The sequence below is a fragment of the Pongo abelii genome, chromosome 10, assembly GCF_028885655.2.
Source record: "Pongo abelii isolate AG06213 chromosome 10, NHGRI_mPonAbe1-v2.0_pri, whole genome shotgun sequence".
In the NCBI taxonomy this organism is placed as follows: Eukaryota; Metazoa; Chordata; class Mammalia; order Primates; family Hominidae; genus Pongo; species Pongo abelii.
In genome coordinates this window covers 14,254,769-14,282,248 of record NC_071995.2, presented here as the reverse complement: position 1 = coordinate 14,282,248, position 27,480 = coordinate 14,254,769, and the positions used below count along the sequence as shown (strand labels likewise).

General features: G+C 40.9%; 1 protein-coding gene and 1 long non-coding RNA gene across 4 annotated transcripts in view; one reads left to right on the top strand and one right to left on the bottom strand.

Moving 5' to 3' along the window:
• Window positions 1–27,480, top strand: part of GRIN2B (glutamate ionotropic receptor NMDA type subunit 2B) — a 442,920-nt gene that overhangs the window by 337,682 nt on the left and 77,758 nt on the right. The window lies entirely within an intron of this gene.
• LOC129049063 (uncharacterized) overlaps window positions 23,544–27,480 on the bottom strand; it is a 58,767-nt gene continuing 54,830 nt past the window's right edge. Inside the window, exon 5 of one of the 2 annotated variants that reach the window (XR_008511833.1) lies at window positions 23,544–25,358. This is a non-coding gene — a long non-coding RNA (uncharacterized LOC129049063). The remainder of the gene's footprint in view (window positions 25,359–27,480) is intronic. The other variant, XR_008511832.1, reaches the window with a different exon arrangement.

The window sequence follows — 27,480 nt, the reverse complement described above, 5'->3', positions numbered from 1 at the left end:
AATTCTCACAATATTTCAAACTTTTTCATTATTATTATATCCGTTACGGTGATCAGTGATCTTTGATGTTACTACTGTAATTGTTTTGGGGTGCCATCAACCACACCCAGATAAGAGCAAACTTAATTGATAAACATCTTATGTACTCTGACTGCTCCAGCAACTGGCCTTTCTCCCATCTCTCTTCCTCTCCTTGGATCTTCTTATTCCCTAAGACACCACAACATTGAAATTAGTCCAGTTAATCACCCTACAACGGCCTCTAAGTGTTCAAGTGAAAAGAAGATTTGCACATCTATCATTTAAAATCAGAAGCTAGAAATGATTAAGCTTAGTGAGGAAGCCTCACGGAAAACCTAGAAAGGCTGAAAGCTAGGTCTCTTGTACAAAACAATTAGCCAAGTTGTGAATGAAAAGAAAAGGTTATTGAAGGAAGCCGAAAGTGCTACTCCAATGAACACACATATGATAAGAAAGCAAAGCAGCCTGATTGCTGACATGAAGAAAGTTTTAGTGGTCTAGATAGAAGATCAAATCAGCCACAGCATTCCTTTAAGCCAAAGCCTAATTCAGAGGAAGGCCCTAATTCTCTTCAATTCTTTGAAGGCTGAGAGAGGTGAGGAAGCTGTAGAAGAAAAGTTAGAAGCTAGCAGAGGTTGCTTCATGAGGTTTAAGGAAAGAAGCCATGTTCATAACAGAAAAGTACAAGGTGAAGCAGCAAGTGCTGCTTCTAAAAAGAATTTAGAATATTACATAAACTTAGTTGATAAAGCAGTAGCAGGGTTTGAGAGGATTGCCTCCAATTTTGAAGGAAGTTCTGTTTTGGGTAAAATGCTATCAAATAACGTAGCATTCTACAGAGAAATCTTTCATGAAAGGAAGAGTCAATTGTTGTGGCAAACTTCATTGTTTTATTTTAAGAAATCACCATAGTCAACCCATTCTTCAGCAAATACTACCCTGATCAGTCAGCAGCCATCAACATGGAGGCAAGATCCTCCTCCAGCAAAAAGATCACAACTCACTGGAGGCTCAGATGATCCTTAGCATTTTCTAGCAACGAAGTATTTTTAAATTAAGGTATATGCATTGTGATTTTAGACACAATGCTATCGCACACTTAACAGACTACAGTACAGTATAAATATAACTTTTATATGCACTTGGAAACAAAAATTTGTGTGACTTTTTTATCGTAATATTTGCTTTATTGTGGTGGTCTAGAACCAAACCTGTAATATCGCTTAGGTACACCTGGTACTAAGAATTTGACTTTTTCAAAATTATTCTTTTCCAGACTCAGATTCAAGTATCTTTTAGAAAATAGCCTTTATATATTTCCTAAAGAAAATTATTTACACATTTCCAGTGTAAGAAATTTTAGAATAACTTTTCTCTTCACAGACTAAGTTGATGGTCATTCATCATTGAAAAAGAGACAGTTCTCTATTGTGTGGTGAGGTCTTTTAATTGGTTGCTGCTATAATTGATGGTGTATTCTTTTGTGGCATATACTGAGTTTGAAGAATAAGCTAGGTAGCCATGCAATCATAGCATAATGGAAAGATTTCAGAACTCTATGTCCCAAAACCCAAAGTCAAGCCCCAACTCTGCCAAAGCCAGCTCCATGGCCCTGAGCCGTCACTAAACCAGTCTGGGCTTCAGTTTCCTCATTTTTCAAGTGAGAATTCTGAAATATCATATCAGTAGATGGGGACCTCATGAGAAAATAACAGTTATCAGAGTATCTCACACACAACCAGCATTCAAATATTTGAGCATGCATGGAGAAGGAATGCATAAGCAAATAAACACACATTTCTGGCAAATGAATTCTAGACAATATGCAAAGCTAGTCTAACTTTTATTTCTTAAATGTGTTTGAAGTTGTAATCTTGTATGTAAGTGTCATGGGAATGCTTATAATCAAAGTATACATGTAATAATTAGCCACTGAGAATAATTAGCCCTTAAGAGAGAGTCATAGCTTCTTGGATCTGGAAGGCACATTTGATGAAGATAAGGTCTGGGCTGAGAAAGGTTTGGTGACTCACCCAAGATCATATGCTGAATAGCAGAGATGGAACTAGAAGCCAGCACCTTGCCTCCTACTCAGCGCTCCTTCAGCAAGGCAGAGTGTGCCCACAAGTGATTCTCAGGGAAGAATGGTGAAAATAGGTACTGACTTTCATAATCAAAATAATGGGTTGGTTTTTTTTTTAAGTTACATTTTAGTTTAGTTAGCTAGTTTGTTTGTTTGTTTATTTATTTTGAGACAGAGTCTCACTCTTGTCTCCCAGGCTGGAGTGCAGTGGTGTGATCTCGGCTCACTGCAACATCTGCTTCTGGATTAAAGCAATTCTTGTGCCTCAGCCTCCCAAGTAGCTGAAATTACAGGTGTGTGCTACCATGCCCAGCTAATTTTTTGTATTTTTAATAGAGACAGGGTTTCATCACATTGGCCAGGCTGGTCTCGAACTCCTGACCTCAGGTGATCCACCTGCCTTTGCCTCCCAAAGTTCTGGGATTACAGGCGTGAGCCATCATGCCTGACCTTAAGGTTACATTTTGAGAATGACTTTGATTAATTAAATTTCACTTGTTTAGAAATACAGCCTTGAATTGCCAAAAATGTTAAAAATTCTAGCCAAGTAATTCCAGATGCTGAAGAAGGAGGCCTATATTTTCTAAACTGAACTTCATTAAAGCACCTGCCTATACATTTCCTCTAATGAGTAAACACTAAAAATGGTGCTGCACAGGGCTCAGTCCTGGATTCATTTCTAGTTAAGATGATCATCCATGACTTTGTTACCGAAACAGCATACTCATTAAGTTCATAGATGAGACTGAATTTAAAGTGTAGGCCAAAGCCTTGGGGGATGCAATTAGACTTGAAAATGACCTCAACAAATTGGACAAGTAATCAGAAACTAACAGGATGAAGTTTAATAAAGACAAGGGCAAAAGGAATTCAAGAACTCAGAGAAAATAAAGACAGAGAAGTATAAGACATGGAAATGGCAAGTCAGGCTGAGAGCTACCCAAAGATACGTGGGTTACCATGAACCTCAAATTAACATGATGCAAGGCTGGGCCCAGTGGCTCACACCTGTAATCCCAGCACTGTGGGAGGCTGAGGTGGGAGGATCACTTGAGGTCAGGAGTTCAAAACCAGCCTGGCCAACATGGTGAAACCCCAGTCTCTACTAAAAATACAAAAATTAGCTAGGTGTGGTGGCAGGCACGTGTAACCCCAGCTACTCAGGAGGCTGAGGCAGGAGAATCACTTGAACCCAGGAGACGGAGGTTGCCGTGAGCCAAGATTGTGCCACTGTCTGGGTGACAGAGCAAGACTCCATCTAATAATAATAATAATAATAATAAACATGATACAATTAAGTAGCAGGGTTTAGCTTATATTCAGAGTTCTATGTTTTCTGGAAAGGAAAACTATGATTCCAAAGTTTTTATGGAAGGTTTACACCCTAAATGGTTCTTCTCACAACAGAGTTGTGTCCACCAATAAGTAACCTGGTGTAACAACTAATGGTTACTATTGCTCACAAATTTTTAAAAACTTCAAATTTTTTTTAAACCTCATTATCTTCTGGTTACCTGAGTAGGTAATGAGTTCTGTCCTTACCTACTCGACCTAGGCTCCATCTCAATCACACATTTGGTTCCTGGAGGTATAGGGAAATTTGGCTGTTCCTTGGCCCTAAGCTTCTCATGCATAATAGATAGTTCAGAATGGTTCAAAGTATTTAATAGTGTTGTTATTACATTTTTTAGAATCAGCCATCACTGTGATGCTTGAACGTTTTGTCAACATGCAACATTCTGTAATGTCTAGTTATTTCTACTTAAAGCCAGATTTGGAATAAAGGAGCATAGAACATGAGGAGAATCCAGTCAAAGACAAACTATAAAATAGAGAGGGGGAATGAATTGGATGCTGAGCCAGGACCAGAGACAACAGCTATGGGGAATAACAGACAGAAGGCAAAATCAATGTGTGAGACAAGATAGGCTTAACAATAGCAGGGCAAGGGGCAGTATGGAAGCAGGGGTTTTGCCTATCACTTATGAATGTCCTACTTCCAAATAAAGTCCTAAACTGAATCTACACAGGTTATCTCATTTAATATTCAGATCTACATATAAATATAGTTGATATCTACATTTTTTTCTTTTTGGTTTTTTTAGAGACAGGGTCTTGCTCTGTCATCCAGGCTGGAATACAGTGGCATGATCATAGCTTACTGCAGCCTCAAACTCCTGGGCTCGAGCAATCCTCCCACCTCAGCCTCCCAAGTAGCTGGGACTACAATCATGCACCACCATGCCTGGCCTGGTATCTACATTTTACATCTACCAGGGCCTGGTATCCCTCTTCCTCAAGGAAGGGCAGAATAGTTATTTTTCCAAGGATACCATAAGTAGAAAAACTAGCATTTGAACCAGGTTTATGTGACTTCAACATCTCTATTTTTTCAACTCAACTGATTTGCCTCTAAAAGTGTAAAAGAAGAAGAGAAAGTGAAGAGTAAGAGGTGGAGGAAGTGAAAGAAAAGAACATGGGAAATTTAATAAGGGAAAGGGATGGAGAGAGAAAAAGATAAAAAAGAAAATGAGTAGAGGAAGGAGAGAAGAAAAGACAAAAGAAGCAACAATAGGATAAACAGGTAAGAAGGAGAGGAAATAAAGGCTGCAGTGAAACGGAAGAAAAGAAGTGTGGAATCCCAGCAGAGGGTGCAGTATGCTTCTGATAAGAGCATTCTGAGTGCTGATCAGGTCATGTCTCTTCTGGGGCACATTGTGCTTTTCCAATCTTCCTTGAGTACTGGGTCCTGTTGAGAACTGCAGAATTTTCAGGAGATAAAAAGAACCTTGTGAATGTCTATTGGAAATCAAGAGAATGATTATAAGGGCAGTAAATGAAACACGTGTGGGAACGTAAAAGGAGATGGGACATTGAACGTTGAGAAGTGACCTATTAATGGTCTTCAGGTATGAAAAAGCTATTAACACAGGGACTGCTGAAAACTGCAGGATTTATCTGGCATTAGAACTGACCTCTTCAGTGTCTATGAACACTGTGACTGCTTTTACTGCCTCTACCACTGCAGAATCTTTGTATTTTTATGACCCATCCAAGCGCTATCTGGCACTAGGGTCTGCTGCTGACTGGTTGCCACGGTCTATGAATCAAGGAGCATTGCTCCTGAAATTCTGCTGGGATCTTTAGTAGAATGGGCATGATCTAAACCAGACTACCTTGCCTGGAAAGAATATGGCTTTGGCAGAGACAATTGGGTTTGATGTTTTGACACTGCAACTCATTAGCCCAATGACCTTGGGTAACTCAACTTTTCTCCCTCCTCAGTGAAACGGAGAAAACTTAACTTAGCTCACTGTGTATGTAGGCCTTCCTCAGGGCTTGAGAGAGAGGAAGCATTCCATAAATGTTATTTTTCATTTCCTTTTTCCTTCCTCTGAGGTACAACAAAGATGCAGAGAGGGGCTCATCTTCACCATGGGTTGTCATAATTAGGGAACCAGGAATAGGGTAATTGGGGTAAGAAACGGGGTAAAGTTCAGAAAATTCAGACCCTTCCATTTCCATAGATGGAGTAGGATGGAATTTGCCATGCTGAGGTCACCAGGAATACACAGTTCTCTGGGTAACAGGACTTCTTGGAAGCTTCCGCCGACCTTATTTTCCAAGCAGTTTTTTAGTGTCAAGGGCTGACATCTGTGCCCTAATACTTACATTTTTAAGACAGAACCATTTTGAAATGAGAGTTCAAACAGAGATGGACTCATATACCTCCAGAGGTACATTGAATTTGCAAGTGAAAAAGATCCTTTCTTGTGTTTTGAGTACCAGATCGAAAACTGAAGCCCAGCTCTTGCCTGTCTTTGGAAAGCATGACTTTTCCCTAGTGATACTTTCTACAGTCCATGGTCAGTGCTAAGGGCTGCCTCTGCCAATAACCCCCTTCTGCTTGCATGGACATTTCCATTCACTTTCATTCAGTAGGTACTTATGCATTCACGTGGACATATCTTGGTTTTGGTTTACTTCTTGCAAAAACAAAAATCACTGAGCTCAAAATCCTTTAACTATATGATTGTTATTTCCAGGTATTGTAGGGGCTAGTCTCTTATATGACTTTTCTTTCAGTAACCTTGTGAACAATAGTGTGAAAAACAGGGTCAAGGGAGGTGCCCTTGTCTGAGAAGTTGTCTCTTGTGTACTTAAAGCCATTGGAAATGAGCTTTTGCCCAGTTTCTTTGAGCAGCCCTTGTTTGTCTCTTTGTTTTCTCTTATGTTGTCTTTGGCTCAGGTCAAGGAGTACATAACTCTCACCATCTGGGACAGCAGAAAGATGACAGCAGGTCTTTCTGAAAAGTAGAAACCTTCCTTTCCACTTGAGTGAGAAATCTAATCTCGTTTCTTTTAAATCCCCTTTGCCACCCAGACACATAACACTTATTTGCAGGTCAGTAACAGCATTTTGGCCTAGACTCTTAACCAAGCTCTGTTTGAGTTGGTGAAACAATTCACTGATTGTTAGTAAATAAGTAAAGCCTGGGCCTTACTTATATGGTACACAAAGTAGACAGTAAAGGGAGAAGAATGCTGAAATAGTAGGTGGATGATTTGAATAAGTTTCTTGATAGATGCAGTTTCTCTCTATATTCTAAGGGTATAGTGCCCTAAATAGAGAAGAAAACTAGTAAATCTTTTCATCAGGGTCCTTCTTACTATTAGGTTATGAATGATAATAATTTGTTAGCTTAGGTAAGGCCCTGTGTCGTGATTATCGTTATCATTTTGAGAAAATTCTCACTACTCCATGGACTATTTTTTGCTGCAAGTGCAAACTATATGGAAATTGTGACATTTCCATTCACTGGTTGGTGCCAAAACCTTTACTGGTGATGGAATATCTCACTTAAGAAGACAACTGATATTTTTCTTGAGGAAATGTACACAGGTGCATAATTAATTTTCACATTGTCCTTTTCTGTACTTACATTTTTTAACCTACTCAACATGGGCCATGAGTGTTATGATTAAAAACATACAAAGGGGAACAGTGAGCATAATAACCAATGGAGGTTCATCCTTCAGGTTTCCACTGAAACATCAGTTACCTACATCTAGATTCATTCCTCTTCTCGCATACTACCCTGCAACTCTGCCTATTTTCGTTTTAGCTCTCAAAACTCATATAATTTCTCATCTATTGCCTGAATTTGGCCAGTGAGTACAAGATTATAAAATCCAGTCTTTCAACTTGCAAAATATTCTAAATGTCAATGTTTCTCAAATTTGTATCATCAGTTTTGAAGCCCAGACTCTTATGCCCACCTGCTCATTAATATTTCTACTGAGATATATGATAGGAATCTCAAACTTACCTCGTCCCAATACAAACTCTTGATTTTCTCTGTGAGTCTGTTTCACACCCTCTATGTTCCTCATTTTAGGCAATATTTATTGAGAGTTTCCTTTACTCTAGATGCTGCTCTAAGTGCTTTACAGGTATTAACTTGTTTAATCTTCATAGCAACCCTATGATTTAGGTATTATTAACATCTCCATTTCACAGAGGATGAAGCTGAGATGCAGAGAGAGAGATACAGAGGCCATACAGTTCATCACTAGCAGACCTGGGCTTTGATTCGAAGCTGTCTGGTATCAATAACTGTATTGGCCACAGCCTAATCACTGTTCTGCCCAGGATCTGCCTCAGTAAATGGCACCACCATTCACCCAGTGGCTTGGGCCCAAAACCTCAGAGTTATCTCCGATTTCTCTCTTTCTCTCCACCCAATATCAAATTCATTAGCAAATCCTCTTATCTCCACCTTTCAAGCATATCCATAAAGTGACCACTTCACACTCCCTCTATTGCCATCATCACAGTCATGTCCCCATCACCTGTTCCCTTGTCTTTTGCATCCACTCTTGCTCCCCTTAGTCAATTCCTATGTAGCAACCAAGGTGCTTCTTTCAAAATGTAATAGTTTGTGTCTGCTATTTGCTCAAAACCCTGCCGTGGCTTTCCACCACATACAGAATATCCAAAGCCTTACTATGGCTGCAGGCCCAGCATGGTCTGTGTCCTCCCTATCTCACCAGACTTATTTTCTGCCACTCTTCCCTTGGTTCCTCAAGGTTCTCCAGCTATGCTAGCCAACTTGCTATTCCTTAGACACTCCAAGCAAAGTCCTGTCAAAAGATCTTTGCCCTCGCAGAGTCTTCTGCCTGAAATCCTCTTTCTTCAGATAGTCACATGACACTCACTTTATGCAAACCTCTGCTCAGATGTCACCTCTTTAGAAGACTTTTCTGAATATCCTGTCTAACTCCCATCACACACCATCCTCTTTCCCACTTTTAATTATCTCAATAGCTCTCTCTAGCTGATATTTTGCTATATATTTGTTTATTGTCTTTCTCCCTCACTAGAATGTTCTGGAGGGCAGGGACTAGTTTATCATCACTGTCCTCAGCACCTAGAAAATTCCTGACTCCTAATTGTTGTGAAATAATACCTGCTGAACAAACGAAAGAAGAACTTATATTCTAATTACACGTGTGAATACAGGCAACTTCTGCCTGAGCTTAGGTCTCCATCATAAAATCTGTGAGGTATAAAATACCTTTCCCAGCATAATGTAGAGGAAACTCCAATACACGCTCATTTCTTCACTGCAACTAACTGCCTAAATGAAACAGAATGCCTTGCTTAAAACAAGCAAATGGCTAGATTCAGAGCACCAAGTTAGAGAGCCCAGGTTTACATGCGTGCTAATCCTTCTGTGCTTGTACTCTACCTTTTGATTGCTACTTATGTCTACTGTTTCCAACAGAGACTGCAGACACTGGGTGTCTGTTGATTCCAATTAGAAAACTGTCTTCATTGCAAAGCAGCAGGGGGTTGTAGTCCAGATGTGTGCGGCATTTCCATCTTCCTCTGCTCCTCCCAGGACCCTAAGCTAGTAACATGGTGTCTGGGAAAGTGATGGAAGAGTAGTGAGAGGGAGAAATGAGATAAGTATCCATTCTTCACCCAGAGGAGCATTTAAAAGCATCTATCGATTTCCCTTCCTGTAGAAAACAGGAAAACATCAAAAGGCCCCCTCTCCATTTCCAGCTGACTTGGTTTCACCATCTCCCCTTCTCAGTGAGAAGAGGTTTCCCCCCATTTTCCTCCACAGTCTACGTTTCTCAGCCTCCTCTCAGCATTAATATTCCATCAGACCCCAGAATGAACACTCCGAGTAAAGCAGTTTCTGTCCTGCCTTACTGGACCCTCTGTTGGCTCAGGCACCTGAATGAAATCTATCACTCTCTGGGCAGTGCCAGCACGAAAGTGATTTCCATGGATTGGCACTAACCAGTGAAGTATTGACTAAATAGAAGAACACAAAGAGGTTAAAGATGCATTATTTGAAGATTGTTACCCCTCTCTTGCTGAATTTTTTCATAGCCTCCCAATAATGCTCATCCTTGGAATGGGCTATACTGCCCAGTCTTCCGTAAAACTCTAGGAAAAATCAAGAAAGTAGCAGCGAGTTCAGATAACAGGATCCTAACTATAGCAGGATCTTCAGAAGTTACTGTGATAGTGAGAAACAATGAAACAACACATGTGTAAATAAATAAAACTGTCCCCCAGCCTCACACACCTTCCCCAACCATGCCCAGTATGGCAGAAACTGTTGGGTATTTAACAAAATGTGTTTGTTCACCTTTCTGGGTATACAGATGGACTCTGTTTCCCATTTATGGTGAGGTGTGGCCATGTGGTGGACCCGTAGTCAACACAATGTGGGCTGAAGTGATGGGTGTCACTTCAAAGCTTAGCCCATAAAACCCTCCCCTGAAAGCTCAACTATGCTCCTTTTGTCTCTCGCTAGTTGGAATGCAGACACCTCCTAGGGACTTTGGAAGCCTCCTGTTGAAGATGACAGAGTCTCCATTGGCTTGGGTTCACAAATCACTGCTTAGAAAAGTTTGCCCTGCCAACCTCAATGTGGTTACACGAGCTAGAAATGAAATTCTATTGTGTTGGAATTATAATACATTTCACAGACTATTTGTTACGGCAGTTAGCCTACCATAGTTAATACACTGGATGTTATAACGTCTTTCTCAATAAGTGTATTTCTCTTTCCTCAGTTTCATTATAAGCTCCTTGAAAGCAGAATCTGTGTATCCCCTACCGTATCCCCTGCAGGATCTCATACAGAGACTGGCGCAGGACACATAATTAGTAAATACGTTGGTCAGAGAGATTATGTCTACCTTTTATTCTGGAACATGAGTAGGAACATGGCCAAATCATATGGGTTTTTCATTTTGCTTTGAAATCCATCTTGGGTATGAAGGATCTTTTATGTATGTATAGCAGCTTAGGACTGGCATGGTCAATGAAGTGTGACACACATTTTTTATTATCCATAAATGGATTATCTGCTGTGACCCAGCTCTTCCATCATTCCGGCACATTCCTCCTGTCAGCAGCTGTGTCGTAGGCGCTGAGAGGGACCCTGAGCCAAGGGAGAATCAGAAACAGGTGGGGTGGGTTTGGGGGTGGGAGCTGGTGTTACTGACTGGGTATGAGTTGTGAATACATCTGCAAGTCAAATAAAATGTTGATTATCTTTTCACTATTATATGCATCTTCTTATTAACTATTATGAGACATAATCAAGAGCTGACAATAGAAAGATATAAGTTAAGACCAGGTAGGAGCAAATGAAACTTTTTCAAGTCAGGAATGTATTACTTTGGCATGAGATCTCTTTGGGGAAACAAGAGACATTTTATTTCTACCAGCTGACTGCAGGTCAGGCAGGCGATACCTGGTAAATATTAAAATCCTTGTCGTAGAAGGGGATGAGTTTTACCCTGCATCCTTGATTACTCCAAAGTAAACTGCCAGCCTTTATCCTTAGTGGCAGAGGCCAGTGTCCTCATGAACACCCCTACCACCATTACCTCCTACTTTTCTCCCTGTCTCCAAAGACTCATTTTTGGAAAATGGTTGTGTAAACCAGCAGTTCTCAAACATTAGCATGCGTGAGGCTTTGTTAAAACCACATTGCTGGGTTCTGCCCACAGTTGCCAATTCAGTAGTTCTGGAGAGATGCCTGAGAATGTGCGTGTCAAATGATGCCCATGCTGCCGGTCTTGGGGCCACACTTTGACCTTCACTGGTCTAAACCCCTCAACCTCATTCTACATCAGTGAAGGAATCTACAAACATGCACGAGTGCAACAGCCTTACAAGGTGAAGGATCCCAGCACCTGGGAGTGACTTTATGTGATTTCCCTTTCCCATGAAGCCAGATTGAGGCTGTGAAGGAGGAGTGGAGTTCTCAGGGCAGCTCAATGAAATGTCACCTGACACCAGGGACCCACACAGTCTCTCTTTTGCTTCTCCAAATGTGTTCCCTCATTTTCCCACTAGGAAAATGAATAGGTTGCCACAGATGTGTGGGTCTCAATTCCGGTGCCCATTAGAGTCACCTGGGGGAGATGTTAAATACTATTATTATATATCCTGCTTAGCGATTCCAATATAATTGGTCTGAGATAGGTCCTGGGAATCAGCATTTTAATCACATTACAGGTGATTCTAATATACACCCTGGTTGAAAACCACTGACGTTTTCTAGGTCACTTCCAGATCTATCAGTCTACCTGCACACCCTCCCTCCCCATGGAATCCCACCTTGTCTACCTTTGCTCAGCCCTCAAGCCTCCAGCTTAGCTGAACTCTTTGCCCTTACCTCTCTCCATGTACATTATATTCCATTCACCCTGGGACACAAAGTTGCTTCAAACCTCATTAACTTCCCTGCTTAGGCAGAGGATGAGTCCCAAACAACTGCAGAAATTCACTGATAAAAATATAGACAACAAAATAGGAGCACTTCTAGAACCCCTATGAAAAGTTAACTGTGGAAGCAGTGGGGGAACCCATTCCTGGAAAGTAACTTTTACTCATAAAGTCACACCAGAGCCCAAAGAGTACACACTACACTTAATAGTGGCTCCATATCATCTATTCTCCCGGGCTGGCCCAACCCCATTTTGTGGTGATTTCTGCAGATTGACGTGTACTTTCTATTTACAAGTGACTCATGTGATAACATTTCTGCAAAGGTGGTGACTTTTGCCTGATAGGAATTCAAGTGCTACCTTAATTTTCTGTTTTACTTATCTTGGTACAGACGTGAACTTACCTACTGTTAGCCTAACTTACTTTCATTTCATTCTCTTTTGTAAACTAAACTGGAAGCACTAGAACCTTCTTTTCTGAATTTCACTTGAAGCTTTGGTTGGTGGAGATTTTCCAGTTGAGTTGTCATTTTTAATAAGGTTATTGTTTGGGGTTTTGTTTTCTTTCAAATGGCTTAAGTTGGAGGGGAAGTCTAGTAATTTAATTCTTCCATGTGGTCTGGCCATGAACCCAAGGCCTGAGGACTGGTGCCTTTCTGCTAATTAATTCTCGATGTCAGACATCTGGAAACCCGCCTTTTCTGCCTCATCTGAGTTGACTAATTAATTAAGCTATGTTTGTAAACAGGCATTTTCTCCCCAGCACTTCTTTCATCATCTGTTTCTTTAGCCACAAGCTGGCGACCCCATTTAATGGTAGACTACCTGGCCAATAATTCTGTTCTTGCACAGGCTGTGGAGGTTCCTTTAGGAGGCCACTTAGCACTGTTCAAGAAGCCCAGGCTTTGGAGTGAGGCAAATCACTCAACTGAATCCAGTTGAGCCATTTATTAATTATGTGACCACAGGAAAATTACCTGGCATCTTAACATGTCAGTTTCCCCATTTTCTCCCTGCAAAACCTACCACTTAGCCCAGTGTCTGGCACATCATTTGGTACTCTCTAAACACTGAGTATTTTTCTTTTTTTTCTTTTTGGCTGGATAGGAGCATTCTTGCCACCTTCCTTGCCTTTGTCCAGGGAGTAGCTAGTTTCAAGGCACGTCCACAAATATCTTCACCTTTGTTTCTCTCAAACCTATATGAGGGTATTTTGGCAAATGTTTTTACCCTCATATTTTACAGTTAGAGAATCGGTCTCTGCAAGTTTATGTGCCAATGTCCCATGGGCAGTCACAGACAGGGCCTGGCCAGGTCTTCATGCTCTTGGCTAAAAGCTCTTGCTTTGAGACCAGATATCCCCCTGCCCTTCAGTGGAGGATGTGAGACTAGATTATAAACACTGGGAGGAAAAAGTTACACAAGATATACTGAGAGCACCTGATATGGTTTGGCTCTGCATTGCCAACCAAATCTCATCTCAAATTGTAATCCCCATGTGTTGGGGGGGGACCTGGTGGGAGGTGATTGGATCATGGGGGTGGCTTCCCATGCTGTTCTCATGATGGTGAGGGAGTTCTCATGAAATCTGGTGGTAAAAGTGTTTGACAGTTCCCCCCTCCTGATCACTCTCTCCTGCTGCCACGTAAGATGTGCCTTACTTCCCCTTCGCTTTCCACCATGATTTTGAGTTTCCTGGGGCCTCCTCAGCCATGCAGAATTATGAATCAATTAAACCTCCTTTCTTTATAAATTACCCAGTGTAAGGTAGTACTTTTTAGCAGTGTGAAAATGGACTAATACAGTACCTTATAAAACAAAGTGATGAGATAACACTGATACTTAAGGTGTTGAAATGCCTAGTAGAGAAACATTATCTGATACATGGAATACGCCAACAGTCTAACTGCTGGATTTCCCATTCTATAGCATAGACTATATAGATTCCCTCATTGTCCCACCAGTTCTGGTTGGTTTGTGGGTCAGCTGTTAGTCATTGTTGTGTCCCAAAGTTATTAACCAATTTCAATAACATTAATACTTACATGTGGGTGATTTGATGTATGTTCGAGTCTCCCACCAGCCCTGTGAGATTGGAAGTAGAATACACACACACACACACACACACACACACTACACATATATATCTTCCTGCTTTGCTCATAAAGAAACTTAGAATCCAAGAGTTCAAATGACTTGTCACATTCATAGGGCTTATCAGCGGTAGGGCCAGGCCAGAGATCTAGGACTTCCAACTGTGTGTTTGGTACTATTTCAGCAATGCTACCATTAAGAAGGACTTACATCAGCACTGTACTTATTTATATTAAAGCACTCTAAAGAACGTCGTGCTGGTTTGTCTTTTATTTCTATCCATGCTTGTCTTTCTTCTTTCTTATTGTATTCTTTGATTTTGCCTGATATATATATCTTTTTCCCAAGGTAGATATATTGCAGTTAACCTTTGCTGTGTAACAACCACCTCGAAACTTAGTGGCCTGAAACAGCCATCATTTTATTACTCAGCCTTCTTTGGGTCAGCAGTTTGAATTAGAATAAGTTTGAATTAGTGGTTTTTGGGTTGGTCTCCAAGGGGTCACTTATCTGATGAGTCTACCAAGGCTGAACCATCCAAAATGGCCTAATTCATGGGTCTAGCGTTGGTATGTGATCGGATGAGCCTCATTCTATATTTGCTTGTCCTCAAGGAGGCTGGCCCAAGTTTTTTCAGCATTGTCAGCAACATTCCAAGAGGACAAGACAAGACCCACTGACTATCGCTCATCCAAGTCTCTGCATGTGTCACATTTTTCGATATCCTATTGGGCAAAGCAAGTCACAAAGCTAAACTCAGAGTCAGTGTGAGAAACGATTGCACAAGGGCATGAATACTGGGATATCTGATTCATTTAGTTACCACTAATATAATAATCTACCATAAATGGATATAAAAATAATATCTACCTTATAAGACTATTCTGAAAATTAAATTTCATACTGCATGTGTTTTGCTCAGCATCACCTCCGACATACTAAATGCTCAATAAATATTAGCTAGTAGTATTGGTAGAATCATCATTATCTATTATTAGCTGCCAGGAGCAGGTTCCCCTTTTGAAATCTTGCTGCTATGTGTTTAGCTAACATTTATTTAGTGCTTACTGTGGTAATCTTCCCTATGCTAGGTATTGGGGATACAAATGATAATATTCAGTCCCTGCCATTGAGGAACTCATAATCTACTGGAGGAGACCAGACACGTAAGCAGTTAGATATAAGATATCATGGCAAGTTGTGAGGCTGAGATATGCACACGGTATTTTGGCAGTACAGAGGAAGGATACCTAACCCCTTAGTCCAGCCAAGGGGTGTGGTAAGGAAGCACTTCTTGGCATAGATGCTACTGAGCTGAATCCTAAGGGAAGAGCTGTGACATTCAGAAGACCAGGGGTTTAAAATAGAGGATTTTGGCAAGAGTAAAGACATTCAGATAAGAAAGAGCATTCTGTGTTATCAAATGAAATTAAAAGGATAGGAATCCTGAAGAGATAAACCAAAAAAGAAACAAAGGCAAGGAGGCAAGAGAGAGAGAGGAAAAGAGAGAGGGAGAGAAAGAGGAGAAGAAGGAGCAAGAGGAGGGAAGGAGGGAAAAAGGAAGGGGAAAGAGAAAGGGTGAAACGTGGGGAATAAATGTGTCCTTTTCCAAAGTTAGATATTATTCTATAGGTGAATGAGGAGGCCCTGACAGGCTTTGAGAAGGGTAAGGATGCAGTCAGATGTGCAGTTTAGAGCGATTACTCTGAGGGCCAAGTGGAGCATGAATGGAGGTAGGGAAACCATTAGGAGTAATGCAGAAATCCAGGCAAGAGGCGGAGTATCTGTGAATGGAATTCAAGGTAGGATCCTTTCTATTTCTACCCTCCACAGCTGAAGAAAAGCATTTCCATGAGAGATGCAGTGACCTTGGATATCCTAGTTTGGGAGCCTATAGTCTAGAATATCTGACAAAAAACTATTTTCTTCATTCTTTACCAATATTCTTATTTACCAAATTGACCTTTATTGTCTAGGAAGAGTGGTCGACCCTGGGCAATCTTAGAGTGAGTGTTATTGTTAAGTATTTAGTCTTGTTTTGGATGGCCCTGGTGAGGTGTGAGGAAACTGTTCTATGAATTTGACAGGTCACCTTAGAGAGAACAGTAAGTACATTCTTAGACACAGATCCTTCAAGCCTTTTTTTTTCTTTGTGGTCTAGGCTTCTAAAATTATAATGTATTTTAAATGACTTTGACCTCTTCCATTTGTGCTCCCTCATTGCCTCAGTAATTCTTATGTGTCTCTTTAATGTTTATGCCTTGTTTCTTTTCATATGTATTCACAACCTTATGTCTTGGATTTCCTGGATGATCACACTTTCAACTACATTGCTTCATTGTCCCAGAAAGCACATTCATAATTATCAGTGTTTACATTCAGATTTGTGGTCTGGAAAATATTGTCATTATACTTATGCAATATGTCCCTTTTCCAGAATGCTTCTCATTACTTTCTTTCTGATACTTGTGTATGGGCACCCTGCAGTGATAAAAGCAGCTCTCTGCAGTCTCATCTGATGATGTCCTGCTCCAGTCCAGCTACATGTTCTAGCTCCAAAAAAATTTGCTTGAGAACCAGTTTTGCTTGTTTGATTGGTTTACTAAATGTGCAATGATTTGCATCACTTTTCATTCATGTCCTGAGCTATACCTGAGAGGGGTTAGTTTAGTATGTCTAAGATCTATCAGTAGATTCCTGCATATTTTCAAGTAAACTTTTCTTTAAACATATTGAAAACACTTGAAATTCAGAGAAGGATCATGAAGAGGGTGTAATGAGACTGATCAGGAGGCAAGGGGTAGAGCAAGCTGGGGACCAGTCCAGTAAGCCTCATTTGAAGAGCAGTATAATCATTTCTGACTCCCAGGGGTCTTCTGCAACAACCTGGTGCCTTCTGCATGGTGGCGCTGTTTCCACTCAGTGTCTTTCATCCTCCTGTTTCTCTGGGCCCCTAGACCATCTAATGCTGTGGCAGGCCCAAGGCACACAGAACTGCTAAGGAGAATAGGACAGGCAGGTATTCTAGATCAGCATCATTTATTAGACATTATTACGACATTCCGGATACTGTTCTCTGCATTTTATGTGCCTTGTGGCACATAATGTTAATATTTGTGGCATAGAGGAGTGGTAAAAAACAAAGGCTTTGGTGTCAGACTGCTTGTGTTCAAATCCTGTTTCTGCCACTTACTTGGTTTGGGGAACCCCTAAGTGGGGGGTCTTAAAGGACCCTTCTAGTTATGAACTCTTAATCTTGGGAAGGGACTTGTAGAAGGAGTGCATACGGAAGGTATGCAAATGACTGCACCTGGCAGCAGGGTCTGGCACATGGGCCAGGTGATAAGAGATGCCAAGTGACCTGCTGAGTGCGTTTGGCTGTGACTGTAGACTCTGTGGCTGTCCAAGCACCCCCACAAGGCCTGAGGGCCAGGAAGAGAATGCAGCCACAGGTCACTAACCAAACAACAGGAACTCTAGCCGAATGGCCCTGCCTGAATGCAAGACTCAAAGAGCTTGAGTGGAGGCCCCCAACTGCTTCTTCCTTTGGAGAGACACTTGTCTGGGAATGGCTGAGGAATCTGCCTGTCACTTGCAACCCAACTTACTTCTTGGCTCCTGAGATGTTGACAGAAATTGGCGATCATAAATGTCACTACTGCCACCACAACCACTGTCATTTACTCAGGGCTCACCATGCTCCAGGCACTTTGCAAAGCACTTTATGTACATTATTTATTTAATTTTCATCAGAACCCCACAAAGATAGTTATATTGCCATTTATGAATGAAATACACAGTACATTATGAGAACTGTTTTGATTATAAGGAATAGACACCCAATTTGAACCAGCTTAAGCAAAAGACAACTATATTATAGGATACTGGATCATCTCAACAGAACTCACAATGGGAATGTGGTTGAGCCCCCAGAATAGCCATAAACTGAGACTCTGATGCTGTCATATATCTTGCTCATACTCTCACTTGTATTTACTTTTCAGTAGCTTCTGCCTTCATTCTTCTCTCCTTCCATAGGTCAGTTTCTCCATAGGTTACAAAACATGGCTGCCCAGGGCTTCTGAATTTTACATATTATAGCTTATGCCACTAGAATGAGACTGACCTAACATTCTCCTGGGTCCTACCAAAAATCCCAAGGATTTGACCCAGCCAGTCAGGTGCCCCACCCTTCAACCTCTCAGCTGTGGCTGGGTCAGTGGGTAGACCAGGAGGTGGAATAAAATGGCAACCTCCACAGGACCACATGGTTGGAGTTGAGGAAGGGGCAGTTCAAAGAGGAGGAGGTAAAGAGCTACGGTGAGGGGTGAGAGGGGAGAGTGAGTCAGAAGGAGAGGCAGGGATGGCTGGTTGGTAGCTCAACAGTAGCCATCCACAACACAGGGTTAAAAAGATTAAGGAACTCATCCAGAGTCACATGCAACCAATGACGGAAAAGCAAGGATTCAAATTGGGCATTTCTGACTTCAAAGTCTATGTTCCTTACTAATATGACAAATTAGAATAAAGTAGGGTGAATGAATGAGTTGACATACACATACACACATATTTGCCTAAGTACTAATGAAGACCTTGCCAAGTCAGTGCTCAAATCCAGAGAGTCACAGTTCAGAATCATCCAGCATTACACACTTTTGCTTTACCCTCACAACTGTCATTTGAGAATAAAGGTAGAGAGTAATGACAAGGTAACCTGATGACAAGCAGTGTCAGTGATTGCAGCCTGTGGCCTAGTTCCCAAAAGCAGATTATAACAGCATCCCTAGAACCCACCCATCATTTCTCAGTCAGCAGGTCAGCATCACTGCTGAGCTATGTTCTGGAGCAAGCCAAAGCCTTGGGCATGGTGCACACATGTCCAGGAGGAAGCTGATTTAGAGGGAGTGGTCTGTTTCAGTGGTTCCTCACTGTGTCCTGCATGTCCCAGAAGATGGTTTGGGACCCAGTTTTGTTGTTCCAGAAGACAGGTCTTCATTGGAAGAAGGCACATCAAAGGAGAAGGTAGAGCTCAGTTCTCACTAATTGAGCTCCTATAAGTCTAAGAATAGGACTATGAGGATTATGGCTTCCCAAGGATGGAGAGTTGTGGCTTGGGAGTTTTTGAGCCCTTGAGCCAAGAGGCATTAGATACTTCAGGAAATCCTGTTGAATCTTTCCACCTATTTAAGCCTGTTTAGCAAACTGTTTACAAAATTCTCTGACCTAAAAGAATTAATGCTCTTTTCTAAAATGGCATCTTGTCCCAGGGAGGGGTTTATGATGAGGCACCACCTCGCTCAGTGGGACTCTTTGGATTCAAGACCTTTGGTAAATTCAGAAGGGTACTGGCATTTTTATTCCTGTGATTTCTGTTTTTATTTGCACGTGAATGAAAATAGTGAATGAAACCAAAAGAACCTCATAGAGTTTGCCCTGATGTTTGGAAAAAATTGAGTTAAAAGCTTGGGAAGTAGAATTTGTTCAGTATTTCCCCCTTGACAATTGCAAGCCACTTGCACAAAAAATTATGTTTCTGGGAGGAAGTCACATTAAGGATCTGCACTGATGTTTTCAATTGTAGTAGTAATAGTTATAATGAGAAGGAGGAGAAAAAATAGCAAATACTTGCAGAAAACTAATGAGCCCGGCACAGAGAGATTAAATAATTCATGCAAGGTCACACAGCTTGTCAGTGACCTGCCTCCCACTGCCACCTGCCACCATTCTGCCTATCTGGCCCCCATTATGAACTTCAGTTGCCACTTGCCATGAATCCTTTAGACACAACCATCAGGGATCTTGGGAGATTAGGATGAGCTGAAACAGACTCTTCTACTCTCTTAGATCACAGTAAGTTTGCAAGGAATATAGAGGTCGTAAATATTCTCTTGGTAACATAGCATGGTGAAAAAAATATGAGCTGCTAGAGTCAAACAAATCAGAGATAAAATTCTGGTCCCTCAATGAGCCTTGGGTTTTTGGTCTATATTGTAGGCAATTAATAATATCCACCTTTTTTAGTGGCAATGAATTGATAGACCTCCACAAGGAGTGCCTGGCCCTCGGCCTGGTCCCTAATGGCTCTAATTATTCTAATATGATCACGTCTCTATCTGTGGTGTTATCTGAAATGACCATAACAGCTCTCTGGTGCTGAGGGAATCAACAACTTCTATTCCTGGCGGGTAAGTCTGCTCTACCTCCCCCATTTTCCCATTCCTTCACTCTCCAGAGTAGGAAAGATGGAAGGAGGGATAAGCAGAGAACAAGAGTCACTCAGAGGGCAGTGCCCAGCAGCAACAATGGGTACACACAGCACTGAGGGGGCCTGGGCTCTCTTGGAGAGGCAGGGCTCAGCCAGGGATAGCATCTGAGGCCCGAGATGGCAATGGATGTCTCAGTGTCCCTGGGAGAGCCATGCAGGTGCCAGACAGGATTGGCTGGATGGGCTTTCCTTCAGCGTGTGTACCCAGAGCCACCGGTCCCCAGCTTAGTAAGTGATGAGGCAGTCATAGGCCAAAGGCAGTCATGGATCACATTTAAATATGGAAATTATTTCCAAGCACACTTTTCAAAAACTGGATTTCTAAACCTAGATGTCACTGAATATGCAAATAATTAGGAGAAGAAGCATCAAAGCCATGCCAGTGGCCTTTTTAGATACTGCAGCAGATTTTGCCATTGCACTTAGAGCAATTCACATAGAACTGAGTCTGTCCAGGGTAACTTTATAATCAGGAAGGCTGAAGAGAAACAGAATGAAGCAGGCTTTACATCTTACATCCTTTTCATGGAAGAAAGAACACTGGAGGGAGATCTAGTGGAGGCTTTGTGGAGGGTGTGTGCAGTGACATCAGTCAATAATTTACTGAGAACATAGTTGTTATTCATGCCAGTACAAGGGACAAAAAGAGGCAATCTAATATAGTCCCTGCCCTCGAAGGGCTTAAGGACCAGTTCAGAGACATGAATTTTGAAATACAGCTAACATTTTAATATGATAGCCAAAGGGAGAGGTTGACCCACAAAATTATTACAGGAGATCAAATAAGAAAGCTCTTTCTCTGGGCTGGGGTGATCAGGGACAGTATCATGGCAGTGGAGAGGTCTGAAAAGGGCCAAGGAGAAAGCAGAACATTCCTGAAACATGGAAAGGGGACAGACCTGCAGGCAGGGGAAGGCCATGTGCAACAACAGAAAGCAAAACGGCATCTCTGTCACATGTAGTATAGGAAAAGCTACATGCAAAAGTATACTAAGATCAAAGAAGAACACTTTGGGAGTGAGGTAGATTGTTTTACAAGTCAGATAGGAAACCAAACCCTCCATTTAAAAAGACATATTATGTTTTACTGCAAAAGAAAAACAGTAAAATTTTGTGTACAGAAAAAAGACCAGTCAGAAGACAAATCTCAGAGTGGGAACAATATTTCAAGCATACCTGAGAGATGAAGGGTTACTATCATACCACACCAGGAGCTCTTCTCTATGAATAGATAAGAAAGACAAACAACTCAATAGAAAATGGATAAAAGATGTGACTAGAGGGTAAAAGAGGAAAATTTAAATGGCTAAGAGATGTGGAAAGGTGCTTGCACTCACTGTGAGGCAAGGAGATGAAAATTAGAGCAGGAAGATATGTTTCATTCCTCAGATTGGCAAGCATTTAGTAGTGATAAAAACTTAGTGCTGGTGAGAGTGTGAGTAGGATGCACTCTTGTGCTTTGCTGATAGGAATTTCAATTGTTGCAAACTGTTGTATTCTGGCACCATTGAGAACATTTAAAAACATACATATCCTTTTGTTCCGCCTTTTCATTACTGGGATTTGATGCCTTAGAAATACCAAGATATGTATTATGTCTTCTGGTTAATTTTTTGGACATATCATAAATATTTATCAATAGGGCTATGCTTGAATAAATCAAGGCACATTCATTGTTAGAGGCTACCATGCAGTTCTTAAAAGGAGTTAGATCTACTGTTGGAAGAAATTCCACACTGAAGTGGGAAAAGTAAGTGGCAGAGAAATGTGTGTATCATGATTTGATTTAGGAAACACACATATACATACCAAGTCACACAAATCCCCTTCTTTGTATATATGTAGATGTATTTTGAATGGATACAGATAATGCAGGGCCATACAGTGTTAGAATGTTCACTTGGTTACAAAGAAATGAGGGGGAGAGGTAGTGCTGTAGTTTGAATGTGTCCCCCAAAGTTCATGTGTTGGAAACTTAATCTACAATGCAACGTTGTTGAGAGGTGGGACATTTTAGAGGCGATTAGGTCCTGAGGCTCTGCCCTCATGAATGAATGAATGACATTATCACGGTAGTGGGTTGGTTATTGAGAGAGTAAATTTGTTATAAAAGTGGGCTTGGCCCTCTCCTGCTCTCTCTCTCACACATACTCTCCTGCCCTTCTGCCTTCTGCATGGGATGATGCAGCAAGAAGGCCCTTGCCAGATGCCAGCACCTTTATATTGGACTTCCCAGCCTCTAGAAGTGTGAGGGATACAATAAAAAAAAAAAAATTACCCAGTCTGTGGGTTTTGTTTTTTTTTTTATAGTAGTGGAAAACAAACTAAAGATAGGTAAATAGAGAAAAACAAAGATTGAGCAAAATGAAGTATTATCATGTACTCAAACATTAAAAATCCTCAGAGTTAAGATGTATAGCTTTGGGGGTGGGGAAGTGAGGGTGTCCTCCTGTCCTCGGATTTCTGCTCTATTCGGAGTCTGAGGCCTGCCCTGGGGCTGCAGGACAGAAGGGGATGCAGAATTTGGGCTGCCTTGCAGAGACTCTGCCTCTTCCTTTAGCTTGCTCAGGGAAATAGCATGTAGCTTTAAGTTTCACATTTTAAAAGTCAGATGAAGGCTTAAAATAAGCAGCAAGTGTTTCATGTTACATCCAGATGTCATCTCAAGCAAAAAACAAAAACGCTTTGATTTTTGAAAAATAACCTTTGACGCCTAAAGAGGCTCTAATAAGTGTTTTTGTTCCAGAATCTTAAAAAATGACTTTCTATGCAGACAAGAGAGGCAGCCCGAGGAGACCGATGTCCTTTGCTAATCTGTGCAAGGACTGCAGCGGCCTCAATACCCTGCCCTGGTCCCCTCTCCCTTCTTCACAATGACACATTCGCCCTTCTGCTCACATCAACTGTTCATGGTGGAGGGACAAACGCGGGGGTTTTCAGAGAGGAACACAGTCTCTGTGGTCTTTTTTAATGTGTGGCTTTGTCAGGGTGCTAATTGGTGCCAATTTCACTGGCAGTAATGGAGGAATCTGTTAGCAGAAGGAAGAGTTTGAAGTCTAAAAGCATTACAGATTAGTTCCCTAGATTTTTCCTAAGGGAAGCCTTATGAGCCAAGTCCACTCGAAGGTACCACAGGTTTGTAAGGTAGACTTCCTTCCAAGGAGAAATTCCCAGCTATTCAGGTGTTCAGCCTGTACCAAGAGAACCAAACCAGAAACTCTAAAACATCACTGTTTTTCTGAAAAAAAAAAAATGAAAAAACAAACAAAAAAAACAAAACAAAAAAAAACAACTAGGCAATTTTTTTTTTTTCTCTTGAGAAAGATGATTTTGGTCCTTGAGATCTTTTTAAATGTTAGAATGGCAGATAGCTGAATTTTTTGTAGACAGATGTTGTGAAATGTGCTTGTGGTAATGATGTTTGTTTAGTTACCTCAAAGGAATTCTGAGTGCTTTACAGTCATTCTCTTCATTATTTCTTAAGGTTTTTTATTTTCCTGATCATATTTTAATCTCAAGCATAAATTCTTCATTCAGTTCTTCTCGCTACATTGTCTCTGAAATATCTCCTGTTAGCCTCATGTTCTACTGCTGTCTGCACTTCCAGGATTATAGACTCACACCACTTCGGACATCCTAGATGCACTTTCAAGATGTTTGCTTGGTGTCTCCGGCTTCTCTTTCTCTATTTACTATTTTTCATTGCTCTTTCAAACTTTTCCATTTATATTTTTCAACATACTTTCTCCCCCTTGAGAGAAGGATTGCTTGAAATACACCTTGTTCTTCTACATAATTTTTGTTTCCTTTTTTGTTAATTTTAGTGGTTTACTCATTTGTAAACTGCCTTTGCTCCATAAAGAATTGGCAGTGAGTATCTAAACATGTTCTTTAACATGAACCCTGTTTGTTGGAATTGGGACTCTGATATTCACAGATTTTTTTTTTCAAAAAATTTCACCTTTCAGTACTCAAGGAATTTAACTTTCCTTCTCATTTATTTTTTTCGTTTCCTTGAAGAAACGAAAAAAAAAAAAACGACTTTAAGGCAAGCTCATATTTTGTAGAAACAAATCAGATACTGCCATCCCTTCAAAAAGTAACCTCTAAAAGCACCTCTTCATTGGGCTTTAATTTGTAGGATGTAGAGAGCCCCTGTCCTAAAGAAATTATGATCATGAAATTATGTGGAAGGCACCTCACAATGCCATACACCTATTTTTATAGATGCAGAAACTGAGGCTCACAGTGTTTTAGAAATGTGTTTACAGTCTCAGAAATACTCAGAGACATGTTTAGAATTAATTTAATTAAGACAACTCACCTGGAACATTTAAAAAATCATTAAAGAAGGTAGTAGATAGATAGCATGAAATGATGAATGATTGGGTTCTGGGCAGTGGTGGGAGCTGGTAGATGTTTAACAACAGGGGCCGGGGCTGGACAGAGGGAGCCTGATTGATAGTGTTTGCCAACTGCATGGTGCCCATGCCAGTTTCAAGCTACCAGCCTGACACCCTTGAACAAGGAGTTGGGAAGAGATGAGCACAATCCAGTCAGCTCTCAAGAGTGGCAGAGATCATCTGGCTACAGTGAGCAGGCCCGTAAGGAAGAGAACTGTGCTAGACAGTTGCTCCCCATGCCTCAGACCTTACAGCTGTGAAAAATAATCCATTTTCATTTAGCCTCTGCACCACTCTGCTCCTTCACTCTTGCTCTTGCCTTGGCAGATAAATAACTCTTACCTCCTCAGCTATCATTTACGTTTCAAGCCCCAGCTCAAAATGAGGGTCTCTGTGAGATTTCTTCTGATTCTTTTAGAAATCATCACTTCTACTCTGAATGCCGGAGTACTTTATTTATATCTTTTATTACAGTAATTACCAAAGCCTAACTTGTCAATGGATAGTGAATATTAGAGTAATTACCAAAGCCTATTATTGTCGATGGATAGTGTCTTTTCCCTCTAGACTGTCCTTGGAGGAAAAGGAACATGTCTTACTCCTTCATTATGAGAGAAGCAGTGCAGTGTGGTGGGTAGGAGTCCAAGCTCTGGAGTCAGACTGCTCAGCTTCAAGTCACTTACCATGGGACCTTGGGCAAGTCATCAAACCCCTCTGTAGCCATCTGTAAAATGAAACATTAAATGTGAGTCTCAATCTCACAGGCTCACTGTGATGTAATGAGATTACTAGATATGGTCAGTGCCTAGCACATCTATGCCCTCAATAAATGCTACCGGGTATTGTTACCTCTAGCACATAGCCCGGTGCCTGGCACAGAATTGGTGTGCAGTTGTTGGTGGTTGAAATGAATGGACTTGAAGTAAGGATATGACCCAGCTAACTTGGTAGGAAGTTGGGAAAGGGTGTGATAGAGGGAACTACATGAACAAACTATTGTTGGGGAAATGAGAATGATATATTTAATAAAAATCAGTAGATTATAGAATTACAGGATCAGAACCCAGTTTTCCAGCTGTGGTATGATGAACATAGAGCAGGGTAGGATCATTCATACCTTCCCTTCACCCCATATGCTAGATGATGTATGTCTGTAAATATACCATTGTTATTACAATAGCTTTTGTAGACTGCTGATTGAACTATCTCATTTTTGATACTGTGCAATTGCTTTTTAAAACATCAAAATGCTAGATTTTGAGTACAAATACTGTTACATTTCATTCAATTTGGTTCAGTCCATCATTCCAACTAATTCATATCTCCTCCAAACTTGATTCTGCAATGCAATTTATCTTTCCTCCTATCTAGTTTTCTGTTGTCTGCAATTTTGTAAGCATGACTTCTATTTTGTTTTTTAAAAGACTATCCAGCCCGCTTCTAAGAACAGAGTCCCCTGATATGACACTAGTGACTTTTTTCTATGTTGGCAGTCATTCATTATACAATCTCTTTTTTCCTTTTTGGGTACAGATTTTAAACTCCTTTCAAATCTATCAAAGTGTGCAATATACATATTGTTCGCAATAGTATCTGAGAAACTCTGCCAAAATGTTATGTCTGTAGCATTTTTTCCTACAGATATAGTAAGTCTATTAGAAAAGAAAATGCAGCTAGTTTGCAAAGTGTTCCTGATTAATCCATGTTAGCTCTTGATACCAACAACTTTTCCAAGTTGAACTAAGGATTCATGATGTAAAATAGTGAAGTTAACTGTATCAAGGTAGGCTAGACTCAATGTACAGAACTTGACTGTCTAGGTGAGAAATTTGGGCACAATTCTGAGGACAGTGAGAGATTGTTGAAATTTTTGAATCAGGATTATATGACAAAATTGTGCTTTAAGGAAGCCATCTGGCAGCAGCGTCCACAATGGACTCTGGGGGGACCCTTAGCGAGGTTTGAAATTTCCTGCAAAAATGTCAGAATGGGCCGCTGGGCTATAACAGGCTAGGCTAGTAGCAATAAAGATGGGAAGGAATGAATTTGGATTTAAGAGAAAACAAATCAAAAGGGACTGTTGAGGGAAGATGATAGGAAATAAATAAATAAATAAATAAATAAATAAATAAATAAATAAATAAGTACTTTAGGGCTTCTCAACCTTTTACACATTATTGAAGGTGCAGAATATCAACCAGTTTGGCCACTAGGGTAAATAGGCCTACTTGGGGAGGAGGTGACCAATGTCCTGGGCCCCCAGGACTGAGTCTCTCCTCTCCCAATTCCTACCTGCCCCAGCTGGCAGAGGACATTAATGTCTCCACTGGCTGGAGAGCCATTTGGAAATTTCTGTTTTAGAAATAAGTAGTCTTAGCAATATGAGAAAAAACAGACATGTACTAAAATCAGGATCAACAGTTCAGAGAAGTCTATACACATGAAGGAAAGCAAACGTTTGGTTCAGGGCATGATTCTGAACAAAGAAGCAAGACATCATTTATACCCTTTGAAGAAAACCAACCAGCATCAGCCAAACAAGGACTGTGTAGGTACCAAATAAGATAGCCCATGCCACCAAGCCACTGCCTGCATTATAGTGATGCAGTAACACAAGGGCAGTGGCTATGCAGGCTACTGGACAAAGAAACCAAGAAGGAGGGAGTCTGGGTTTTGCATTAATATGGAAATCCAAGCCGATTTGCTTGAAAATTTATGAAGTCCTACCAACTTGTTGCTTCTTATTGATTTCTGTAGTTAATAAATTAAGTAGTTCTGTAGTTCCTGGTGTCTCACCTGTTCTACTAATTTGCATTGCTGCATGGTGGAAATAATAGATTGAGAAA